Source organism: Lycorma delicatula, chromosome 4 (genome assembly GCF_047948215.1).
Source record: "Lycorma delicatula isolate Av1 chromosome 4, ASM4794821v1, whole genome shotgun sequence".
In the NCBI taxonomy this organism is placed as follows: domain Eukaryota; kingdom Metazoa; phylum Arthropoda; class Insecta; order Hemiptera; family Fulgoridae; genus Lycorma; species Lycorma delicatula.
In genome coordinates this window covers 167,344,897-167,360,783 of record NC_134458.1, presented here as the reverse complement: position 1 = coordinate 167,360,783, position 15,887 = coordinate 167,344,897, and the positions used below count along the sequence as shown (strand labels likewise).

Here is a 15,887-nt window from a genome sequence, read left to right as displayed (position 1 = left end):
GCGTTGAAGAAAAAATCGTTTTGGCAGTCGCAGATTAAAACCTGTAAAACTAAAATGTGGGTATGACAAAAACTATTGTATCAAGATGTTGACATTTTTCACACAATTATTTATTTCGCATAAAATAATAAATAGGCATTGTCGCAAGATGAACTACCAAAAATCTACAAAGATGTATTTAAACTATTAAAAAATAAGCGTTAAAATTTTTAATTAAATCCTAAATTAGTAATAGCTGATTCTGAAAAAGTATTCACAACTCATTATTATCGATTAAGCCTGAGGTGCAAATTAATCGGTTATCGTTTTCATCTTGGTTAGAATCGGTATAGAAAAATTCAGAAAAACATTAATTTAGAAATAACAGATTACAATACTATTTTTTTAGTATTACGGATTACTACTAAAAGTGAAGCATGGTGATGATTGAACTATATATTTTGTTTACAATTTTTTGGAAACTTCTAAAGTATCTGACTGGTTTTTTTTCTATTTAGGAAGAAGAAAGATTAACGTGATACTCAGATTGTTTGATCGATACATATATATATATAAACTGCTGGAAAATTTAGTGTTACCAAAAGCAATATGGAACAGTTGAAATAACTTTATAAATAGTCTTTAAAATTTCAAACATTGCACTTGAAAACAGATCTGTTGAGAATTCAGTATATTTTAAGACGTCCAAATGAATTCTTAAAAAAAAAATAGTAAATTTCATGTAATGGGAACCTGGACTATGAGAAATGTTTAGAGTACTTTAATAAAAAATTATTTTAAAACTAATTTAAGTCTGAATCTTAAATTTTATATATAAAAATTATACCACCTTTATTCTTATAATTTATAATCATAAAAATTTTCGTTCATTTTTTAAATTAGTGTTTTCGTATTTTAATAATATTTATCAACATTAGAATTTATTTAATTGCAGTAAATGGGGAGCAGTTCGTCTGTTAGAAAATGTCCTAATATAAGGTGTAGTGCTCTGATCGTGTAATAACTTTTATACCCAAGTACTTGGTGCGGAATTCGGAGCCACCACTTTAAACTCGGTTTCAGGAGTCTGACATTATTTATACTTATCAAAAATCTCTCTTATTTTAACTCGTTATACTAGTAGTATTTTTTCTTAATCGCCAGTACTACTGTTGTCTGCATCAATAATGATAGTTTTTCTGTAACCCTTATATTCTTCTCTTTCGTTTAGTCTGTTATGATGATTCGAAAGGGACATTATTTTGATTGGATAGCCATGCTAAAGATATCAACCGACTATAGGATTTCAACAGCGTATAATATAAATGATAAGATAACATTTTGTGTTTTAGCGTTCATGTAAGATAAAACACTAAGCAAAATGTACGAAAAAATTCAAAATTGAGCTTTATTTTATAAATTGAATGCTGAAGCGGCTAGTTATGAGGTCAACTTTACTTCAGAATTCTTAAGGTCTATCTACGAGTATTTAGTTAGAAAGGAACGGTGGTGGAAGTATTATGATTATGAGATAAAATGGATTTGCTGTTTTTTTCCAGTACAACAATGGAAATCCTGTTAAAGCTTCTATCGGATCAATTCCTAATCATCCTACCTAAAGGCAAGACGTTTTTATCTTTTACTGGTTAATGGTTTGGGAATCTACTTGTAACCGGACAACATGGCTTTATATCATGAAAAAAAGAGAATATACTTAACCGTATGCTAATTTTGATAAGGGATTAAGACATTTATCGTTAAAGGAACAAATATCATTTATTTTAAAATACACTTCTTATCGTTAAAGGAAGAATAAAATAAATAATCTTATAAGTATATTATTGAATGATAACACAAAGATAAAAAACGGTTTGATAAAAATATACATTATTTTGATTGGATAGCCTTGCTAAAAATATCAACTGGCTTTTACCTAAAAGGGTATATAAGAAGGACAAAATGTAAAAAAACAATAACCCTGCCAATATTTGAAGTTTTTCACAAGTAATTTTTTTGAACTTTTTCATTTATTCGATCGTAATAAAACAAGAATTGATGCCGTTTTATAAAAAAATTTCTATTTAGGCTAGCGATATATAATTAAAAAAAATCTAATCGTGAAATCTCTTGCTAAATCTGTCATTAGAACCAAAAACGTGAAAATAGATTGGTCGGAAGAAAAAATGACAACCTAGGCGTCGTAAGAGATAAATGGAAACTGTAGAATAAAATTTAGAGTTTAAAAAAAGTGAATGTGGATATAATACACAAAACTCCCAAGAAGGTTACTCCTGGAAAGGTGATTTAAACGGGCAAGCACTGCTTTAAGAATACTATGAAGTACTTCTCCAGACATGGTCATTATAAGTAGATGGTTTTTTCATCATAAAACCCTTTTCCCTACCATTAATTCTTTGATCCCTTCATTATGGATAGAGTAACCTTAAACTTTTAATATTATAATAAAAGTGATAAAAAAATTCTTCGGCTGAAAATCAAATAATTGTGAAAAGCAAAAATTAATAAGTAAATAAAACTAATATAAATGTAAAATAAAATCAAAATACCTTTCAACAGAAATAATTTTTAAAATATACGATGTGATTTTTTTTCACGCATGCATTTTGATGAGCTTGAATATAAAAAAATAAGTACACTTGTTTATTCTAGTTAATTGAATATTTAAATTTATTAAACACAAAATTTGATTGACATAATTTTATCCTCACATTTCATTCATTTACTTCTTATTACAATCTTCTTTACCAGTGACTTATATTAGCACCTCACCGATATTAGCTGTTAACCTGAAAAAAAAGAAAAACATCTGTTCACTGAAAGCCACAACAATTGAGCAAACGCAAATCGTCTGAAGTAAAAAGAAGTTCAAGTATGTACCATAAGACAGTCGATTGGAGAACTGTCAAAACGAAGGAAAAATAATTTCTGCATGTACAAATATTAACTACTATGTACTAATATTAACCGATAAAACTTGTGTAGATGTTTGCTTGAGATATAGAATAAAAAGCCAAAGCTTTTTGTAACAGATTCAATACTTTTATCTATATTTACAATATCAGGTTATACTCTTTTTCTATTACACCAACAATCTTTTTTGTAAACAAGGTTCTTTATAGACCCATCGGTTTATAAACACGCATTATAGACCAATAGATATGAATTTGTAAAGAACTATGTACTCAATATATATTAAAAATGTTTAACACTGAGCAATACTAGTTTAATTTTTAAGGTAGAAAATCACAAAACACAACTCCACGCACACACATACACTCGCAACACACACTCACACATATTTATTTATTTATCTATATGCAAGTATGTGCCATATTTTCCACAAAATACTGAAACGAAGACACTAACAACGGCACTAGAAAAGGAACTTTCTCAACAAAATAAATTAACTAAACATGGAACTGTTTTCTTTAAAAGTACAATGAATGGTCAAATTAACTCCTACATTTTTTTTAATCACTTCATTTCAATATTTATTAAACTATTATGTTAAAATTTGAACTTTTCTTGACCTACGAACTTTTAAATGGAATTAACTTTCGGTTGATTAATTTTTTTTCAACTAACATATTTAGATAAGAGAAATAATAATTCGTGATTACACAAGAATGTATACAAAAATATAGCTACTTGTGAATAAATATTTACACATGAAAAACATTTGCATTTTGACAACGAAAAATAAACTTCTTTGTTACTTGCAAAGCATCATAGTTTATTCAATCGATTATAAAAATGATTTTGTATTTTGAAACAGCATACGACATATATTGCATAACAGTAAAGAATAGATTAAATTTATATATATACTGGTGTTTCTAAAATGGTGGGCTGACTATACTTTTTCGGATTCTACTTGTAAAACTAAACAAAAAATATATTAGGAATAATGGCAATTTATCTTTCGTTCTCCCCTACCCACCATTTTGTTATTTTTATATAAAAATTTATATCTCAAGTTCGGATAGACGAATCACATTAATATTTGGTAAGCGTCTTGGTAATAAAGTTTTAAAATTAGGCAAAACTCAGGACTTAAATACCGTCGCAAATTACAAAATGGCGGCCATGTTTATTTTTAAATCCGTTATATCTCCATAAATATTAGTTTTATCAAAATTTATCTTTTACTAAAATATTAAGACTTTTATTTTGAACAAAATGACAGTTTATTTTTGAAAATCGGTTAACAAACAGCCGAGTTATGGAAGAAAATTGATGTAATTATGTGTCTGTTTTCATGTCCTCCACTTTACGTTCAATTCGATGAAATATTAATTGTTTTTATTTATTGTTAATTCTAATATTGTAAATTAGTAACAAATTTAATAATAATTTTCTCACAATAATAGACCTAATAATTATGACACAAAATTACAACATCAATTTTCTCCCGTAACTTGACTATTTGTTAACCGATTTAGAAAAAATAAAATGACATACTGTTCAAAATAAAAGGCTTAATATTTTAGAAAATAACATAAATTTTGATAAAACTAATATTTATGAATATATAACGGATTGAAAAATAGACATGGCCGCCATTTTGTAATATGCGAAGGTATTTAAGTCCTGAGTTTTTACTAATTATAAAACTTTATTATCAAGACGGTTTTCCAAATATTAATGTGATTCGTCTATCCAAACATCAGATATAAATCTTTATATAAAAATAAAAAAATGGCGAACAGAGCGAGAACGTAGAAGAATAACTTAAAAAGTATCATTGTTATTTTTCTTTAGTTATAACCGTTTATTAGAATCAGTTTTATATTTTTTAATTTTGAAAATTTAAAGAGTTTGTCGTCTATTTCTTCCTTTTTATTAATTGTAATGATTTAAATTTTTTCGTTAATTTTTTATTTACAATTTTTAAGATGAAAAAATCTGACGCATTACTTCTATCGATGCGAATCTTAGGGTAACATAATTAATTATAATCGTTCTTCATCTATTAAAAATATTTTTGACAAAAGATTTTAGTTTGTAGTCGGGTAAGACTTATGAGCTATATTTGTCAAGCTGTTACAGTGACACGGGTGATAAATATATGTAGAAGAGTGAGAAGTATGAAGTCGCTTCGATGTAACCTAACAAAGCTTTGAGGAGTTGAGAACGAGTGAAGAAAACATTATTGGAAACTATTGATGATTTATTGACTGCCGCCCGAGTCGGTAGTGACTGTTCACTTTTCGGTCATGGGTTATTCGAAAGAAAGAAAGAAAATTAAGAAGAACCGGGGTACGTGCCTACCCGTATAGCTCCCAAGAGAAATATACTTCGTAGCCACCCTATTTTTCACTTCCTTAGGACGATACTACTACCCAAGCACTTTTCTTAAAGGAAAGAAAAAGTAAAAGAAAAATTTCATAGCGTTGAGATTCTTTAACATTTAACTAATCGTGGTATTTATCCATCATAATGTAGATTTATTTTTAACTTATTATACATGTCACGATTTTTTATAGGTAATAAAAATTCACCGTTGTAACATTATTACATTATCATAATTCTTTTTTTACTATCATAAATTAAATGGACTTTCAACACTACCTTCACACTTTATACGATTGCACTTTTACATACAATGATTACAATGATGCAATGTAAAATTGTACATACAATGATTAGAATAAATAAAAAATTAATAATATTTATAACAATCTGTATTTTTTTTATCTATTTGTCTTGATATTTAGAAAGAATAACGGTATGAAGGATATGTTTTAACTCTTTATTGGAATGGTCGTGCATCTCTATTCAAAAACTGATGTCACTGACGGATTTCATCCTTTACTTAAACTGTCATTTTTTAAATTTGTTAATAAAAATAAAAAAAATGTAGCGCAAAAATTTTAAAAGACAACCGCTCATTCTTAGTTAAAATATTTTATTTTTTATTTTTTTTTTTAATTAAGGTGTATTTTAGCTGAATATTTCAAATATCACGTTTTAATAAACAAATAGAAAAAAATAAAATAATGTCTAATTGTAATATGTAAATATATTTTTTCTTTTAACGATTCTTTACTTGCCTACAATATATCAGTACCTATAATATAAACAGTTACTTATGATTTGTTGATAAAAGATTTCAATGAATAAACATTTAAAGAAAGTTGGAATTTCATTTTTACCAATTTTCGGAAGGTTTGGAATCCTGTTATATGAATACATTTTTAAAAACCAAATAAAAATATTTCAAATTAAATAAAAATTAAAAATGTAGGAACTGATATGATACTCGTATTTTTATCGATTATTTTCTACCAGAAAATATTAAGAATTGGTCTGCGGGAAGACACCGAATAATATATATATATCTTAAAACAAAGTAACCGCAAAAAAAGGACGCCAATGTCGCCACCTTATATGACCTGGAAGTAGAAGATGAGATTCCTTTACAATGAGGATGTATAAGTGCGCACCCAATGTTAAACGCCCCACTGCAGAGCGAAAAATCAAAGGGGGACAACTATTGGCTGAAAAACTCAGGTGCTGATAGGCGAGGAACTGGATGTCCCTGAATGAACTGCCTACATTAGGGTGGTCAACTCGTCACAGGGGGATGTGAAAGTCATAAAAGATGTGAGGGACTGCATCGGTAAGATCCTGTTTGCTTTGTTGGATTTTATTTGTTGTAGCCGAGAGCAAGCTTGGCACCTTTTTAAAGAAGCTCTTGGAATACGCGGGAAAAAGGCAGAGCATGTCCATTGATTTGTCTTTGAAGCATGAACTTCAGTCCAGGACAGGAAAAGACAAGAAGACCACTACCCCGCAAACAGTAAAACAACTGTCGTAAAATATGCCGGTAGATTGTATTTTTGAGGAAGGGCGTGAAGAAGGAGGTCAAGACAAGAATTAAAGGGGAGGCCAAAACTGCTGAAGCCCTTAAATCAATATCAAAAGATAGGATGGATATATAGAGGTGAGTGTTAAGAGCTGGACAGACAAGAGGACTATAGTGCATATTAAGGATGTAGATGCTTCTCTGATATCTGTCCAATTATCTATCTGTCCAACAGATGATCAAACGATAATAGAGGGTGTTTTAAAGTCAGTTGGAGCGCAGGAAACGCTGAAACTAGCCTCCGTCAGACCGCCATTTGGAGATACTAAAAATGCCACGGTTGTGACGTCAGAAAGGGCGGCAAGTTTCAAAATTGACCGAAGGGAATTGCATCGGGTGAGTCCACTGTCACGTACTTCTACGAGGACATTTGCTTCAGATGTTGGAAGGCCGGACACGTAGCATCTAAGTGTATGGGTTTGGACCGACCGACCCTGTATTTCAATTGCGGTAAGCCAGGCAATAGAACACCAGTGTATGGAGACTGCGGCGCGTGCATTCTGTGGGAAAGAAGAACATAAGACAAGCAGCAGGCTGTGCAGTACCGACAATAAGGGTCTTGCAAATTAATTGCTACAGAAGCCTATCTCTATGGAATCTTGTTGGGAGGTTGGAGCTTGAAGGAGAGTTTATATTACGGTCGTTTCTGAGCCAAATAAATCAGCAGTTAGTACACAGATGGTTAGAAGTGACGGGTTAGTAGGAAGGAAATGCTGCCTTTATGATTATAAAAATTACCAGAACGTATTTACAGTCGGCGCTTTCCAACTCGGCAAGAGCATTTAAGATGCAATCCTCCGTGCCAACCCCTGTCATGAAGCCGTAATGGCCTCGATTTAGAAAACAGTTCAAATCGATGTTTTCCCAGAGCCGTTTCACGACCAGCCTTGCCAGCAACTTGCCGATAACCGGCAAGAGGCTGATGGATCAATAAATAACTGCCTACCTCACTAGGATCCTTCCTTGGTTTTAAGAGCACCCTCACCAAAACCACTTTCTAACAAGTCGGGAAACAGCCCCAGCTAAGGCACCACGAGAACAGCCTGCCAAGCGGCTCTCTTATGACAGGCAGCATATTATGGTAGCATTATGGCATTATGGTAGTAGTATGGCAGCATTATGGTAGAAAATATCCGGGTCAAGTTGGTCAACTCCCGATGCTTTTCTCAGTGCTATTCGGGAAACCACTCAGTCTATATCTACGGGATCCACAGTCTGCACGCCAGGGAATGGTGTCTCACCCGCCCCTACACCGACTTTTGCTTCACCCTCCGAAGCATCTGGAAACAGAATATCCAGGTCGCCACAAATGTTAAAGTGTGGTCACGACCACTAAACCCGCATCGAACAATGGACAGCACGTGAAAGAAAGAAAGAGGGGACATCTTTCTCTGTGATTTCTTATTCCAGTAGTAAAATATTGTTCACGCTTTTGGTTGAGCCATTGTTGTATCACATACTTGACCTGCTCATTGTTCCTGAACTTGATGTCACTAAAAATAAAAAAAACAAATAAAATAAACTCTGAGCCAAATAAAAAAACTGTGTTAGTGCGAGATGAAAACGGTAGGCTGGATGCAGCGACACTTCTCAACTCCACCTATTGAATAGCCTCCTGCATCTTTTGAACGGTAATGGGATAGGCGTTAACATGCAGAAGAATTCCGCCATTTGAGAAAGAACCAGGATGTTTCTTACTTAATGTAGATTTTAATTCGTTTTCTAGCATATCACAGTATTACTTGCTATTGATTATACAGTTTTATTCCAAATATTAACAAACTAGCCTTTGTTGTCCCAAAACACCATTAGTATTACTTTACCGACTGACGCGTATTCTTGAATTTTGTCCTTTCGAACGAACACGAATGTTTACATTCCTTTCTCTAAAATTTTATTTCTGTCTAAAAATGATGAATCCATCCCGAGTTTTTTATGCATCTATACAATCATTACATACTACTAAAAAGTTTAGTTAAAGTTACATATAATATAGTGTCTTTGCACTATGATGAAAATCTATGATTTGTTCTACCTGATTTAAACTATTACACGAATTTTCAAAGATAATACACTTTTTATCACACTATTTAAATCCGTGAGTGAATTATGGCCGGATTTAAACCTTCCCATAATAAAAATCTTATCACAGCTTATGTATCTGTATAGTATATGTTTCAAGTGATGCCAACATTTTAAAATAAAACACTCTTGCGAAGTTCTGCGTAAGACGACCGATTTTTCATTATTTTATTTTGTTTGCACAGCTCAAATTTGTTCTACTTTAAATTAAGCGTAACTCAAGAACGACTCAACCAGTCTTCAAAAAATCTTCACATCCACAACTTCAGATACACTATTACAGCATATTTAAATTTCACTGAGGTTGATCTTCTAGTTTTGGAGATTTTTGAGCCGCAACGGTTTATAGATAGGCCTACATAAATATATATAAGGAAACACCATTTTAAGCGAATGCTATTTTCGAACTCCTCATACCTCAAAACGTAAAGAAAATTCATTGTCACTCCCCATTCCACCATTCGACCGAAACTAATGCCGCACTTTCTTCGATAAGTCGGTAAAAAATTGTAATGGTTATTTTTTTCGAACAGTTGATATTTTCTTTCAGGAGTCCCAACTTTAATGTCAAACAATTTCAGTTTATTCTATTATATAGAAATAGTTTTCCGCTGTTGAAAATTGTCTCTTTAATTATGAAGGCCCTCGCATTCTCAAATATTTATTAAAAGGTGTAATAAAAAGTAATAGAGCACATTGTACGGCAACCGTAAGTGGATGATGTCAGAAAAAAAATAATTCAGATAAGACACATCTTTTAGTACATCTATGTACAATTTCAGTTTTATAATCCTAAATGAATGTTACACCACTTGGAAAATAAAAAAACTGCATGAAAAAATTAACTACCAAATTACACCGTAAAAAGTCAAAGTACTATATAAAGTGATGAATAATTTGTGACATTTCATTTTTAAATAACATATAGTCTTAGTACGTGGAGCAGTAAAAGATAAAAGAGAGCAAGCCTGGCGTGTGTGTTGTTATAACTATTATAGCTAACTATTCTATTATCGTTAAATATTTTTAAAAAAAATCAACTCGTTAAATTATACCCCTCAAAAATAGATTCAAAATTGGATTACGAGTCAAAATTCTCTGCAGCATAAATAAATAAGCAAATAGCTTGACTGAGCTGTGATATCACCAGTTCTTTTTTTGATAAAGAAATATTTTATAATCTCATAATTTTCAAATAATAAAAATACGGTTGTTGCATTTATTATTATTTACTAGACCAAAGTTTTCTATGTTTTAATATTAACAAAGTACGGTTTATATCATGAAACATCTAACTTCTTTATCAACTTTTAAGGGAAAGTAATCTTAATTACTTGTGTTCATCCATCAAGCATCTTTAAACATTAGGTAAAAATATAGCCCAACAAAAAAAACCAATAAGAAAAAAAATAAGATAAAAATCTTTTCGTATCAATTAGAATAAAATTAAAGAAAATAGAAACCAACCTACCTCACGCCGCGCCAGTTTGAACTCAGATCATGTAAAATTGATCTAAAACCCAGCAACAGTTTAATTAACCAGAATGTAATGAAAGCAAACAAACAACAAAGAATAAAAACAAAAATCAATTTTTTATATTTTATGTAAAAGTATTATATTTTAAATTATTTATTTTTTGGTTCATTTGTCTATTTTTTCTTTTCTTTTGATTACTCTTTATCACAAGTTTTTTTTTCTTTGTTTTTTCATTGCATACGTTGTTGTATGTGATGTTTTAACGTTCTCAGATAGAAAATCTGGATTTCGATTTATAATTCAAGGACTAATTCAAGTGTCTTCAAGTGAGTACGTAAAAAGGGATTATTTATTTTGTAACCTAAATTATCATAGGAATTTTATAGATCTCCTATTGCAACAAATCTTTTATGTCACTGATGATAATATGTATATTTCTTAGATATCTCAGCCTTTTTATCTGGAAATGTCTAGGAAATGTCGGCCTAGACCAGTATAGTCTCATATTTAAGGCAAGCCATTAACCTACCGGAAAAAACTATGATAAATCGTATTAGATCTTGCGGTGGGTGTGAACCGTAGTGTTCTAATAGATCTTATGAACCTCACTGCAAATATAGGCCCATTAATTTCACCGTCACCATCACAATCATCGTTAGCATCATACCACCACCATCATCGCCACAACAATCAACATCATCAATTCATTTATCATATTTGATGTTAATTCAACTATTGTATTCTACAGGAATCGATGAAAAATAAATAATGAAATTATATAATGAAAAAAACATTAATAAAATAAATGTTTTTAAAATAAATAAAAAATCATCAACTATAATAGGTTTGTAACGTGTCATTTTATTTTAAACTAAAAATAATATTGACTTATTAGATATTTTTCCTCAAGGTTTTTGAGTTTTTATTTTTCTTCACCAGACAGTGCTGACATAGGTATTCTGTATTACTGCGTCCCATGAATTGAATTGATTGCAGCGCTGATCTGAACATATACATTAATTAATTACTAAACGATCATATTCACCTGTAGACCAATAACCGTTAGTTAGTTAACCGTTATTAGTTTATTAAAAATATAGCAAAAACCGTAATAAAATGAAATTTCGTAAACAGGTTACTAATACGTTTGATATAATAAAGAAATTATATGTTTCTATTGTGTGGCTATTATAACAATGTTAGCGTTCGATTCATTTCCTAAGTAGAAATGATAACATTTTTTTTACATTCTGAAACTACTATTTTAAATTTACAAATTACATTTTGATGATTAACATTTAGGAACAATGTATATTATTATTAATTATTTACATTTTACATGTTGTCATAACGTATATCATACTGGTCAGTGTCGATGTTTCTATGGAATGATATTTTTTTTAACTTTATTGATATTCTTGTGGTGGAAAGAATGAAGCTATTACTGATAAGACTAAGCATAACCTGAATTTCATGGTAATAAGCTGTTCATATGTTCCGCCAAATGAAAAAGAGAAGCGGAAACCATTTAATTTTTCCTAATAAGCCCAGAAAACGATCTCTCTCTTAGTCTTTTGTCATTTTACTTTGTCCATTTGTCAAGGCATCTGCAATCATTCTGTTATACTTCAATAATACATTTTCTTACCATAAAAAATACGTTTTTTATATAAAATAATAGCTATGCAATATGACTATAACATTGTTTGTTTTCTCCAACCAGTTTTCCAGCAACTGCCGGGTCTGGATGTGTGTAGAAGCAAATGTAATTACCGTTTCCGGCTTGCCAGGCCTGACGTAGCTGCATTGTTAAGTGTAAATCTACCGGTAAACATGCAGTCTTGAACAAACTCAGGTTGAGCACTCCTGAGATGTGTGGTTAATTGAAACCCAACCACCCAAGAACACCGGTATCCACAGTCTAACATTCAAATCCATATAAAAACAACTGCTTTTACAAGGAATCGAACCTCAGAAATGTTTAAAATTATTAAAAATAAATATACTATAACTGTTAGTATAAGTTTTGACATCAAAAAATTTATACAAAAGTTGTAGAATTGAATTGTGATTAAATGCTAAAAAATTCATTAATCATAAGCAACTGCAATCGTCCGTTAATCTGAAATAAATTCAGAAAAAAGGAAATAAATAAAGAATAAAGCGGAGAAGAAAACAATTACGATTTTTTATGAGGGGAATTATTTAGTTCTAACACTATTAAAGCTGTTTCAAAAACACAAAATATACAAAATAAAATGTTTTTCATAAAATTGATGTGTATTGTCGCTCACTCACCAGCTAAGCAAGAGAAAAAATTCATTTTTCATAAAAAAAAAGTCCAGTTTTGTAAAAGTAATATCAAATCATATCTATTTAATAATTTCATTGAATACATCAATCTTTTCTGTTTTCTTTATTACCGATTTTTTTATTTTTTATTAATAATTTTCAATGGTTCAATAAAAATCATGTTATATAAATTCAAAATTATCTTCATAAACTTAGATTATTTTATTTAATTGAATTACCTTTTGTTTTTCAACATTACTTCTAGTAAGTTATACGTGTGTAGCATATTTATAAACTTTATAATTAATTAAAAACATAGTTACAGAACGTTACCGTAAAAAGGAAAAAAATAAATTTATGTATAAATTCGGTCGTATACAATGTCATCTAATGTCTACAACTTAATATTTTTTGCATCGTCATTAACTCCAGTAACATTTGTAGGTCTGAAATAAGTCGTTTGTCATTTATTTCATAAAAATCGGTAAGTCATACTGGAGTTATAAAGGAATAAACAAGATGCCTCCTAAATAGATAGCTTTCCCCTTAGAGTTTGGAGTAGTCGGGTAATAATAATAATAAAAATAAATAATTTAAGTATGGAGTAAATGAAAATGAACACTAAGAAATTGTTAAAACATACATGTCTTAACATGAATTGTATGTTGCTATATAAAATGATAACTTTAAGTATACTATAACAAAAAAAAACAAAAAAAAAACGAAAAAAAAACAAAAAAAACCAACAACAGTTGTATATAAGAAATGACACAAACAAGAAAAGGAGCAATTTTCTAGACCAGTGATTTGGAAAAGTGAGCCGACTGAGAATAGAACATGTATAGCGTCAGCGGACGGTTAGTTTTTACATTATTCTGTTACAAATACGTACGTTACGTTACAGTTAAAGTTGTGTTAGTGACGAAAGAATCATTCATAATATAGTATTATATTTTAGAAAGTACGTGACAAACAAATATTAGATTACTTTTGAGTCGTGTACTAGGTGCTGAAAAAAGAAAATAGAGATTCGGTAACTAAAAGTGGAAAAGTGATTTATGTTTTACGCTACAGGTCGCTTAGATTATCACGCTATACCGCATTTAACTTAAAGAAAAATGAGTAAAGTTGAGGAACTGTAACTTGCTGATAATTCTGACCATACTGAATCTAACATAGGCTCAAAAATACAGTGAATTTTTTAAGAAGGTAACATTGAAGACAATATTGATGAACATTAATGTTATTTGCATATAGTAGAAAAATTAACCCTTTCCTGAGAGCTGAAGTAGAAAATTATTATACAGTTATCCAGCGTTATTAAGTTTTGATTCACCTATTTTTTAACTGCAAAAAATAATGTAAAACCTAAACTATTAACAATAAATATAATAATAAAAGAATATTAAGTGGGTGGACGTTTGAATTTTTAAACCATTTTAAAAAGTGTAATTAGGTAACCTTAGAAATCGATAAAATCTATTTAAGTAAAATATAAAAAAAAAGTTTGAAGGTTTTACCACAAAAAACAGTCCGAAAACGTGTTATAAAGTGATAAAACAGTCGATTTGAAGATGTTGTGTTGTAGGAGCACCGTTCGGAAATTTCTCGCCTGACAAACAAACCACAAGATTTTACAGAAGTTTGTTTTTCAACGTATTTTGCAATTTGATACATTTACACCAACGACCGCTTTTCAATAACCTACTGTAATGAAATATGTCCAATTCTACAAAAAAATCATTGTCTCTACTTTGAATTTAACATTTGAAGTGAATTATCGTCCAGCGAGCGATTTCTTTAAATTTGGAAACAGGAAGTAATCACTGGCAGTCAAATTCGGCAATTAATGCGCATGTGAAAGCAAGAACTTCGAAGCGTAGGTCATGGAGTTTTGCAGAAAAACCAGAGATGTGAACGAAGATGCATTATAGTGATAAAAGAGCACTTTATTTTTTGGACAGATGTGAACGTTTAGCCTGAGTTGTACTCTTCAACCTGTTTAGTAGTGAAGCGTAATACTCCGTGGAAATTGTCTTGCCTTTTTCCATGTATAAAAGTACTGCAGTACTAGAATTGCAAAAAACCTTAGCTATGACTTTTCCTACAAACGGAAGCGTTTTCGCTTTCTTTGGCGCAATTTCACCGCTTCCGCCCACTGTTGAACTGCTGATTGATCTCTGGCTCATAACTTTGTACCCATGTTTTATTTACGTTATGAAACGTTGAAGAAAGTCATCGGAGGAATCTCTTGTAAATACATCTAAACACCTTGAGAAATGATAAGCCAAATGCGGTCTTGGTCGTTTGTTAACAAGCGCGGCGCCCATCGAGCGAAAAGTTTATTCATACCCAAAACAACATATAAAATAAAGTGAGCAAGGTCTAAAGACGTGTTTGATTTCATGGGTCGTAGTGGTTTATGGGCGTTCCAGCACCTCACTTTTGTTACTTTCGAAAACCAAGAGGAAGTACCCTTTAAAATAAAATCTAATTCTTTCTGAATATCCTTCGGTATTAAATCTTTTACAACACAAAGGACTTTGTGTTGTACTCTTTGAGCAAAGTAGCTCAAACTTCAATTTTATTTTTCAGAAAATTTAAAAAACTTGTTTGCTGTACTCAATCGCCAAAAAAGGTAGTAACCTTTTTTTGGCGATTGAGTACAGCAAACAAGTGCTGCGAAGTTCAGATGCATACGTTCAGTAAAACGTATGCATCTGAACTTCGCAGCACGCTACCTAAAGGATTATATTTGAAAAATATCATAGTCATTTGATCGTACTTGCGTTATCTCTGTCACGCCAAACTGCTCCAGTAGATTAATGCTAAAAATTAATTTATTTTTTGAATAAAGTCATTTTGAGTTGAATTTTCTGAATTTAATTAAATCTTATCACAGTTTATTACATTGGAGTCAAGCAAAACCTTAAAAAAAAAAAAATTAACCTAATCTCACACGTTCGTTTGTTTTTTTTTAAAAAGATAAACATGCTGCTTATGAATATCTGTATGTTTGCTTGCATAAAAATTTTATTCCAGTTGATGCTCCTCCCATCCACTGAGTATAAAATTAACCGATTTATATTTTAGAGGTAGAGGTATGATCTTAAAAAAAAAAAGATATTTAACTCTCGGGCGGTGGTATGATACACATTCCGATTCTAC

At 30.7% G+C, this 15,887-nt stretch overlaps 1 protein-coding gene across 1 annotated transcript in view; it reads right to left on the bottom strand.

The window, feature by feature from the left end:
* Nucleotides 1-2,703: 2,703 nt before the first annotated feature.
* Nucleotides 2,704-15,887, bottom strand: part of LOC142322751 (ras-GEF domain-containing family member 1C-like) — a 196,128-nt gene continuing 182,944 nt past the window's right edge. The window contains exon 7 of the mRNA XM_075361825.1: nt 2,704-2,786. The gene's annotated coding sequence lies outside the window, so the exon portion shown is untranslated. The remainder of the gene's footprint in view (nt 2,787-15,887) is intronic.